At 38.5% G+C, this 11,225-nt stretch overlaps 1 protein-coding gene across 5 annotated transcripts in view; it reads right to left on the bottom strand.

Annotated features, from left to right (window-relative positions):
* Positions 1-9,462: 9,462 nt before the first annotated feature.
* Positions 9,463-11,225, bottom strand: part of DAB1 (DAB adaptor protein 1) — a 1,108,601-nt gene continuing 1,106,838 nt past the window's right edge. For all 5 annotated transcript variants that reach the window (XM_054691843.1, XM_054691842.1, XM_054691845.1 and 2 more), the window contains one exon: positions 9,463-9,501. The gene's annotated coding sequence lies outside the window, so the exon portion shown is untranslated. The remainder of the gene's footprint in view (positions 9,502-11,225) is intronic.

The following is an 11,225-nucleotide window of genomic DNA, read 5'->3' as shown; positions in this document are numbered from 1 at the left end:
TACATTAATTTCTAAGGCTATTCCTGTATCTTATATTGTATTTCATGGTCATTCTATTCCTTGTTATGTACAAGTAAAATTATTTTGGCTATATGTTGTGAGATCTGATAGTATACATGTATCATGTCATTAAGTTTTAAAAATATTCTCACAAGCCCTCCTCTTTCAGATAAATTTAGAAAATGATTGAATATGAACATATGTTTGAAGATGTAGAATTTAGATTAGGATTGAAATTGTGTTGTCATAAAGTAATTAGGGATAATTAACATTTTTATAATGCTGAAGCTTCCTCCCTCAATTTTTTAAAGATTTATTTATTTATGCATACAAGAACTGGGGTACAGGCCAGAGGTTTGGAGGGTGAGAGGATTCACCAGAGACATAGTGGGGAGCAGAACAGGCAGACTGACTGAAAACACTACTGAAGGGAGCAGGGGGCGAGGCAGGAGAGGTCTGCTGCAACATGTGGGTATTTCCCTGGCTGGGGATCGAACTTGTGCTGTAGTGGTAGCAGGTAGCTTCATAGGTTGTGCCTTAACCCCTTGCGCCACCAGGGAGACCCTCCTCCTTCAATTTGTTCAGTAATCAATACTTGGTGTATGTTGAAAATTTTGTTTCAAATTTAGATCTTACATCTTCTGTATTAAATTTATTCTTGGGTATTTTGTTCTTGCTGCTATTAATGAAATCTATTTTTCCATTAAGTGTTCTAAAAGGTTATTTATAGCAATATGAGAAACATTGATTTTTCTATATTTATTTTTAAGCTAGTAACCTTAACTCCCTTATTAGGTCTTATAGCTTCTGATAGTTCCTATTGAAAATATTATCATTATTTTTTTTTGCTTACCCTGAAGGCATTTTATTACACGAGCATTCATTAGCAAGCAGCAGGGACCAAAATGGCCCATAAAACTTCTCTTTTCCATTTTTTTTGCCAGGTGTTTACATCACTTTATAATTTGGGGAGTACAACTTCACACTTGGATATGTGCTTGTGCTTCCTCACTCACCACCAAAAATCAAGGGCCATTACCCTATCCCCTTCTTTGTTCTACTTCCTTCTCCCTCTCCCCCATTCCCTCAGGTAACCAGTAGATTTTTCAGAGTAAAAGAATTATTCCTGCTCTGCTTTGTCAATCTGTTTGCTTTGGTTATTTAAATTCTGTGAGTAAAACGGTATGGTAATTGTCTTTCACTTTCTGACTTATTTTATATCATCACATCAAGATCTATCCATTTTGTCCCAAAAGGCACTATTTCATCCTTCTTAATCGCTGAGTGGTACTCCACTGTGTATGTATTCCACAATTTCTATATCCAATTATTTGCCACTGGCAACAACTAAACTAGTAACTAGGTTGGTTCCATGACTTGGCTGTTGTGAATAATCCTGCTAGGGTCTGCAAATGCTAACACTTCTCTCAGTTTACATCTGAATACTTGATTTCTTTTTCCTGTATCAGTGCATTGCATTGCCTCAAATTTCAGAATAATGTGCAATGACAGAGTTAATGGCTGGCTGCTTTGACATTCATCTGGTGTTACTGGGGATGCTCTCAAGTTTCATTGCTGTTTTATATTGGTTGTTAGTTTGAGATAGATGTTCATCATGTGAAGGGAATTCTCTTATTTCTACTTTCTAGTGCTTTCCTTGAAGGGGATAATGAATTTTATCAGATGCCTTTTTAGCATTCACTAAGATGAAACAGCATCTTTTGACCTATTAATTGCATTCCAAGAACCCACTTTATTTAGTCATGTTACAGTGTGCTTAATTTGCTAATATTTAATTTAGGAATTTCTGATTATTCATTAAAAAGATTAGGCTATAATTAGTACCACTTTTTGATGTTTTATTTTTTTAGCTTTGAAAAGATGAATTGAGAAACTGTTTTTTTCCTGTGTTATTCAACAGCTTGAAATAGTGTGTCATTTTCTCCCTTTATTGACTACAGCATATCGAGAAACACCATGCCACGGCCAGTTCTGAAACTTCTCTTCTGTTTCCTACCATCACCTCCTGGGGAGGTCCTACTTATTTCTTCAGATCCAGCTCAAACATCAGTACTTTGGTGCAGCCCTCACCAAGCATTCCCATACTACATGCCTTTATTCCAGCATAATCCTACTATAATTTATTTCTCTATTACCCCCATCTTTCCCAGTTGAATCCAAGCTTCTTGAAGTAGGTTCAGTCATGTATGAAATAAAAAATTGTTTTTTTTCCCTGAAATTCCAGGCTGATCAGCAATAACATGTGCCAAATAATTCTGTTGCAAGAATAAATCCATGATACATTTTTGCTGTAAGTTTTTCTGTGAAAAGATTGCATAGAGGTATGTGTGTACTTCTTTGCCTTCCTTTAACAATAAAGTGCCATTCTGCTCACCTACAGTGCTGGGATAATAGATGTGAAAGGATAAGGTATAAGGTGAAAGAATTAATTATAGAAACATTGAATAGCTATCAGAGTTTGAAATTAACAGGTAACGTGTATTGTGCATTTACTACGTTCCAAATCTGGAATTATCCAATTTATTTCTCATAACAGGTCTATGAGGTAGATAGTATCTTAATTTTAGATGTATGTGTACTGAATTTCAGAAAATTTAAGGAATTTGTGAGAGATTAATAAATAACTGGCACATTATGGAGTGAGAATGTAAACCAAGACTCTCTGAATTCAGAGTGTACCATCTGGAAACAATTCTATATTGATTCACCAGTAGATTGTATGCTCTGCTTATGTGAGAAAGGAGGCAAATAATAAGCAAAGGGTGAAGATGGTCAAATCTTACTTCCCAGGTATTGCCTAAGTGCACGATAGGGAGAAAGAGGACTACTGAATATCTACCTGCTTCACTTTTGCATCATGGGTCACTCGATTTCACTTTTGCATCACAGGTCACTCTTGATTTAAGTGGGGGCTAACCATTAGGTAAGTTTTCCTTTTAGATTCTGCTCTGATCTTGCTTGAGCCTAAAAGGATAAACATGGCCTGTGTGGTCCCTGACCATCTTTCTTGTTTCTTCTGTGGAGGTCAGAAAGGGTACAAGACAGGTAAAAGGAAATAATTTTCCTTTAACACCCAAGGTCCTAGATTCATGAGCTCATGGCCCTGAGCTAGAAATGAGTGACTCTGACCTATAATTTGAAATGAGAGACTTCACTACCCTACAGGTAACACACACTAGAGTTGCAGAAACTACTGTAGGAAAGACAGCTGAGCATTTCACTCTTGACAAGCCAGTGCTGACTGCTGCTTATTCCCAACCATTCCTGCTGCTCCCTGACTGCGGGCTGTGACCCCAGTGTGAATGATAGAAGTGGCAAGAGGGTGTTCAGAAGATTAAAGACCCAAGTCACCAGAGGCTGCCATTTCGCAAGAATATTTAGACCTTTTTTACTTGGCAATCATTAATATTCTTCAGCAAGGGACTAACTCAAAGCTTGTTCAAAAAGGTTCTCCCTTCAGGTCTTTGTACCTTCGAAGATAAAGTGAATGCTGGGGTTTTGTTTTGAAATTAAATATTCATTGGATTGGGTTAGAGCTATTACTGTTCTTGAGAATAAAATGGAATTTTTCCTTTGTTTTAAAATAACTACAGTCATTTTACTTAAGAGTCAATGTCTGTACTGAATCAGTCAGGGTAATGCATGGTGTGATTTTCCTAATATAATAGACACAACTTGGAATTGAAAACAGAAAGACTCAAAGTGTTTTATAGAGGGAGCATGAGGGATCTGAAATCACAGAAGCCCTGACAGCAACCCCGCAGTAGAGGGAAGACTTGGGAATCAGACCTTGCGAGTCCTGGCAGCCTCTGGGTGAATGTTTTGGTTCTGTTAATGGATAGCTATTTCCTTACACCTAAGTCTCAGTTTCCTAAGCTTTAAATGGGAGGCCTGTTCCTCTTCTCTTGGGTTTGTGTGAGGATTTCAAAATACTAAAAAATGAGTGGCACATTTACAGGAGGATCACAACAATGACAGTTATTGTTCACATTTTAATGTAAGTACTGAAAACTAATTGACTTTCAGCCATTTACATGTTTACTTAAAAAAAAAAAAAATCTTGTGGGCCTCCCTTGTGGCCTAGGAGTTAAGTCTCAGTGCTATCACCACTGGGACCTGAGTCCCATCCCCAGCCAGGGAGCTAACCCACGTATGGTGCAGCAGACCTCTCCTGTCTCGCCTGCTTCTCCCCATAGCAATTTATTTCAGTAGATCCACCTGTTCTGCTCCCCACTCTGTCTCTGGTGAATCCTCTTACCCCAGCATTTCTGGCCTATTATACCCCAGTTCTTCTATGCATAAATAAATAATTCTTAAAAAAAAAAAACTTTTAGGCACCACTGCTCACATTTCCCTTGAATTTAAACATCTTCTAAAGGCTTTCAAAGCTTTGAAGGTTGATTTCCATGAAACCTGGTTTTATTCTATGCATTTTCCTACTGTCATTTTGAGTAAAACAAAAAACATTTACTGTCAAAACAACAAGGGTTTTCTCTCAAGCACAAAATGAAAGCAGATATGTCTGCCTGATTTATTTTGGCATCTGCCTAGCAGTTAAATAGGACACCTTTTAATTTGTCACTTCCTTAAGATTCATTTAGGCTGGAAAAGTAAATCACCAATGCTTGGTTTCAGCTAAACTTGAACTAGTAGGAGCAAAAAGGTATACTTATTCTTGATGCTTTAGACATAGATCCATTCAAAAATGCAATTAAAGAAGAAACTATATATTTAGAATCATACTTACAATAGTAATAGCTAATGGAATTTTGTTTTTAAACTGGAGGAATGCATAACCTAACTTACAATCAAAGATCAAGGGGGAGGTCTAGGAAGAGGCATAGAGGGCAAAGCTTTCTTACAAGACTTTGTAGAATTATATTTAAAAGAGTGAATATCCAACTTTTTAAAGCTAAGATAAACCATGAGTAAAGAGACTTAGAAGTCAAATCTCAAATTTGCTAGCTAGAGAACTGATCTCAACAAATATCTATAAATTAGGGATATTATCTGCCCCTCACCCCCAGTTATTTAGAGAATGACCCAAGGCAGTGGTCATTAAGTATCTGGCACCATCCCTATCAGGCATCAGTTGCTGAACAAGTGTGAGTTGCATCCACATGTCTGATGTTATTCAGAAAACCTCTGTAACATTTCTTGGCAAGCCAACACAAGAGTGAGCATTTCTCACTGTATGAAGGTTGCTTCTTCTATCTGTCCCAAAGGAACTTTGCTGGGATCCAAGTCTGTTCTCTCATTTTCTCAAAGTTTACGGTAACCTCTGTTTAATACTTTCTGTATAATGAGGCCAGATTGAGGCCATGCATTTATGCCACCATTAAAATAACCATTCTTAAAAAGCATTTTTTGGCATCTCAATGACCTCACTGCAGTCTATAATCTGGTTGGTTATTAGATAGACGAACAGATTTAGTTTCAAAAGAAATATGACAGACACATATACACATACACATACACATATATACATACATGCATATATATGTGTGTGTGCGCGCGCGTGTGTGCGCGCGTGTGTGCGCGCATATATATATATATATATACATACATATATATATATATATATAGAGAGAGAGAGAGAGAGAGACACTCACAAATACGTACATGGTTTCTATTCTTCAATACATACAAAGGTCCAGGTCCAGTTTCTGGTTTCTTATTTGTTTGTTTATTTGGTGTGAAGTGTGTGAGGAACAGGAAGAGAAACAAACACTTCGTTCTTTGGTTCCCTTAAAGCTGATGATGTTGAATGAACTATGGCAAACTCTGAGTCTTAATTGACCTTGGTTTTCCAACCATAGTTTAGCAGGGATTTTTTTTTTTTTTGGTAGAAAACAAACCCACGGGGTGAGTCCTGGGTTTTTGCAATTTTCAAAGTCCATGCTAGATGGAGTCCCAAGACCCTGTCTACTCAGAGCTTGCTTTTTCTGTCATCCTCCGCATTCTCTGCTGTGGCTGCTTTCCCAAGAAGAGCAGCTGTCTGGATTCAACTGAGGATGAACTGATCTAATCCTGAGAGCAACTTTCTCTTTCTGGCCCAGGAAAGCAGAGGCCTTCACCTGGTCAAATGGAGGCTTTGTCAGAAGCAGTTTCCTCTTGCAGGGCTTCATCAGCATATCCAGTAGAAACTTGGGAATAAAACCAGGCTAAGCTGTTGTTCTCAAACATGTTTATTTGTAACAGTTTTACATGGTGTGTTACAGAAATTAATGGAAAATTTCTAAAAATTTTGCTGTTCTGTTGTATGCATTGTACATAAAGTTAAAAATAATGTGTCCATATATGTTAACAAACTGTCATCTGAGGTAAAGTTAAAGTAGGTCTAGAAATGTACTGCAACAGTCATTTTCTCTTTCTCATCTTTATTAAAAAAATATGTGTCAGAACACAGAAATTGAAATGAACCAAACCCACAGAGTAAACATTTTTTTTTTTTAAAAGAAGGTGCCCGGTACATTACATGATAGGGTTTCAGTAGACACTGGGATGAGTACAAATTATCAAAAAAGTCTTGCGGCATGGAAAGATTGAAGAGCTATGGGGTATGGGGACAGAATGACAGGTGGCGTTTCCCTGGTTTTAAAATTTAAAGTGACAAATTTAGTGCTAGTGGAGGATGAGGAATTAACAGTTGCACACATGGATTTTCTGTCCATCTAACCGGAACTGTGCAGACTCCCCACGGCCTTTTGGTATCGGCGCCTCAGCTTTTATTTGGAAACTTCACTGTATTCCCAGGATGGGGATGGTTCTGGGCTCACCAAATAGTGCTTGTTAAAAATCAGAATTCTGCCAACGATTACCTAGATGGCAGCTTAAAACTTGATTTCCCTCCCTTTAATGCATCACATGGGCATCTCCTATAAGTTCAGAGTCAGTTATATTTTCAATCACAGTCAATGAGTGATGTCAAGTCCATTGGACTGTCACTTCCTGCTGTGACTGGAACTCCAGGCAGTATTCCCGAAACAGCAATATCAGCCAGAGTTCACTTTGCACATATCAGAAGCAACCCAAAGGATCATACAATGGTGTGATACTGCAGGACAGACTCAAGACAGCCATGTTGAGGGAGAAGATAGCACCACTTGTTCAGAATCAGAATCATAGACAACACAGCAATTGGAGCCGTTTGCCAACGGGAGCTGCCTATCTTATCAAATCCCCAGAAAACACAATAGAACTGGTTTCAGAACGACTCTCATGGTTAGCGAACCTTTCCTGTTCCCCTTGGTGTAAAAGGATCACCTAGTCACAAAATGTACACACATCCCAGAGAAATCACATGGACCAATAGGTGATAGCTACAGAGGGAGGTAAATGGCCCTTCTCATTGTTTCTGGATCTTCAGAACATCCACAATGGGACATTTACATATATTCTGTAAGAAACATTTGGTCAACATACTTAACTGGAAAATAAATTAGATTCCAGTAACCTGATGGGATAAAATTTGAGCTTCAGAGTAAAAATCACCTTGACATCAATTTTCTCTTTGTTACCACGTGTTCCTCCTTCCGAATTGTTTCAGTTTCTGTTCATATGAAGAACCAAAGTACACAGGCCCATTTAAGCCAATCATATCAGTGTAAATTATACTTTTCCAATTTTAAAACCAAGTAGCAATAATCACCCCCAAATCCAATTAATCACGTTTCCTTCTTAGTGTTAAACCACTAAATTCAACATACTGTAACTGCATAGGAACATCAGGAAAACACATTTGACCTGTAGAACAATTCTCTGTAGGGCAAAAATATATAGATTCTTTATGAAAATCATGTGCTAAACATACGAACCAAACACTGCACTTTTTGTCTCATAAATGTAAAAAAAGGAAGCTTAAACTCTTCTGTTTCACATACAAACAGCCCAGTGATCTCTAGGGGGTAGGCAGAAGTGGAGAGGTGGGAGAGGGCTTCAGAATCAGAAGACAGGCCCACACCACGGAACTGTCTTTTTGTGTTTCACCGAGGGCGGGTACTAGAGAGGAAAGGCCAGGTGATGGCATCACATGCTCCCTTCCTGTGCATTGGCTGCTGATTGGCCAACTGCTCCTGCCAGCTGTTCCTGAACTCCAGCTTCCTACCATCTGCTCCAGAATAACATCTGGAAGGTGAGCCCCATCCATCAAGTTTGTCACATCTTGCACTCAATCTGCTACCTTCTCTACAGTGTAATGGCATTATTAAAAAGCATTTTCATTAACATATTTACAAAAAAAAAAACAATCTGGCCTCTTTTTTCATTAGAACTCCTTAAAGCCATTTCCCTTAAATATTTAAAGAGTTTAATGGTAAGGTTTTTTTTTTTCCAAGTTATAAAATAAAAATCCCATTTGAATTTTCTGATGTACAAAAAGAGATAGAGATGAACCATTGTGACCTCGGAATCAGTTTTGTTATTCTGAATATTCATGTCACCATTGTTCTGGTAGAAAGTCAGTTTTTGAGATCCAAAACCACATTACCAGGATTGTACCAGAATTATTTGGCAAATGACTTTTCTTTGAAAATGGCACGTGGAGAAGACACTTGTCTGCATAGCATCACAGCAGCAAGATATCGGAAAAATAAAAAATATCATTTTATTGTACTTAAGAGTTTAGAACTTCTTAGGAAATCAGATGCATTTTTCACCTTTCTCATCAATGGGATTTGATGTCCTTTCCTACTTGCAGAATGAAGATCCAAACTAAAAGCTGTCTCTTCACCAGGATGCAAGACAGTAAATGTTTTGGCAACATTCTTGATCTTAAAGAATCATCAACCACTTGTCTCGTTCATGAGCCTTTTTCTCCAGTTAGATTTTTTCACTCCTATCTAAAAAAGGTCAAAAGCAATACAAAAATTTGTACACCCATTAATTTTCAAACATGACAAAGAAAGGAAGGGTGGGTGGGGGGGGTGGCAGACCAGGTCCTGTGGAGTGAAGAAAAAGCATCACCATATGTCAAAAGGCATATGGATGATGACACTGTAGTCACAGAGGGCCTCTTGCTTATGCCTAGCAGAAGTGAGTGCCAATCCTGTTGTAACTCTCTGAGATCTGTCATTCCAAATTTGATGTCTCTACAGTAATCAATACGTAGAGAGATAAAGAAAATGATGATTTTGCATACTGGGTCATTTTCAACCCATGCTAAGAGAGCTCAGGATATTTGTTGGGCAAGCATTTTCTTCGTTTGTAATTTAATACTGGGTATGATTATTTTATGCTTGTGTGTATGTTTTGTGCTGCCATAGACATCCACCATTGGTTGCCAAAAATTCTTAGTTCCCTCTTCCAAACGAGTTCCACTGGGGCAATCATGAATTTCTTCATGGGATGAGGTGAAGTGAAAGAATACAAGAGAGCCTGTCGCGATGCTGATTTCCATGCCAGTCTTGATGCACCCGCCACGAGCCCACACTGATGCTATTTCTTAGGTCTGATGATCTGCGCATAGAGAGGCTCCAGCTCCTAAGGATAGAGGGACAAAATGAGACCCATTCTTTTCCAGGCAAGATTTTCTGAGACAGCTTGGGAAGTAGAGTCTGGGATTAGAACGGAAAGGTGACAGTTTGTGATGGATGACTTAGGTTATTTTTGGATTATTTGATCATGGTGCATGTCATTTTGGCTATTTCTATTTTTATCCTCAAGAAGAACTACTCACCCAGTTTTGTTCTTATTTTCTAGCTGAGTCTGATGGCCCTTTGAGGAAATAGCATGGTATAGTAGAGAGAGCTGGACAAGCTGTGTAATATGGGTGAGAAATGTCATTTTTGAGCCTCAATTTCCCCAACCATGAAATGGGAATAAAACTATTTCTCCTCCAGGATCTTGAGAGAATTAAAGATCATATATAAATTATCTAGCGCAATGTTTAGAGTAACAGCTTTTCAGAAAATGGTAACAATTATGAATTAAGTGGGTATTTTCCAGCACAGTTTCATGGATGTCCATTTGAGACCACTGAAATTTCATTTTCAAACCGCTCTTGTTTCTATAAGCAGTGATGATTGGGTACATTTTTGAGCAAGAATAACAGTGACTGTACCTTTTGCTCTATGGTAAATTTTCTGGGTCTTGCTTCTATTCTAACTACTGTTTCAGGTTTGGTCAGTCATTTGTCTGCACCTAGTAGGGTGTTCTGAGACACACACAGGAACTGTCATTAGTAGAAGACAGAGTAAATCTTCCAACCAAATGTAGATGGGAAGTAATGCTGGCCCCTGTCGAAATCGCGTCAAACTTCAAGATCATGTTCCATGGCCCAGGGTGTACTGGCCAGGCAGATCAGATCAACATTCTGGTTGCAAGCATGCAAAGGCTCTCCTCCTAGCATCGACTTTTAAACTGTCACTCTCGGCTGAAATGGACACAGTGACATCTTCATTTTGGTATGTTTTATATATTAGGCTGCCTCCTGCCTTGTGAGTAAAGATACTTTTCATTTATTTTCTTGAACCATCAGATTGAACTTCAACTCTATGATCCCCTGTATGTGTCTGGCACTATACACAGTATTTTCAAGCACACAGCCTTTTTAAATTCATCACAGCAACCTTGTAAGGCAGAATCTTTATCTCTTCTGAAAATTAGAAATAAAGCATTGAGAAGTTAAATCATTTGTCCATGGTCACACAGCTAGTAAATTGGGGAAATCAGACCCAAAAGTAGGATCCAGTGCTTTTTATTGTAACTACAGCCATTATAAAAGTGATGAGCTGCTCTATTTGCAGTGCTATAGGGTGCTTTGGAGTTTATCGGCACCTTCATGTATTATTTTTGTCTGTCTAATTGTCCTGGTAGTGATTTTTCTACTTTCCATCTCATTTGCATATAAAAATTGAAGGCCAGAGAGGTTGTGTGATCACAAGGTCAAGGTACTACCTCTTGTGTATTCAGTATATCATATTACTTGCTTTTATTGTAAAGTGGGAATGGACTACAAGATAATTTTGTTCAGCCCTATCATTTTGCAGATGAGGAACTGAAGCCCAGCGAAGACCTCCATGAACAGAACCTGGCACCCTTGCGCTCAGACCCTGTGTATTTCCCTCTAGAACTTGCTACACTATGTTCTTCCAGGGAGAAGGAGCTCTCTACCCTTGGGGGCACCGTGTTCTGTAATAAACTCAGTGATAAATTGTCCCTCCAAGCTTCCCACCCATGGGACATCTTTCCCACCTTGGAAACAT

The sequence above is a fragment of the Talpa occidentalis genome, unplaced genomic scaffold (assembly GCF_014898055.3).
Source record: "Talpa occidentalis isolate TD23 unplaced genomic scaffold, MPIMG_talOcc4v2.1 talOcc4.9, whole genome shotgun sequence".
Taxonomy (NCBI): Eukaryota; Metazoa; Chordata; class Mammalia; order Eulipotyphla; family Talpidae; genus Talpa; species Talpa occidentalis.
This window is presented reverse-complemented; position numbering and strand designations above follow the sequence as displayed.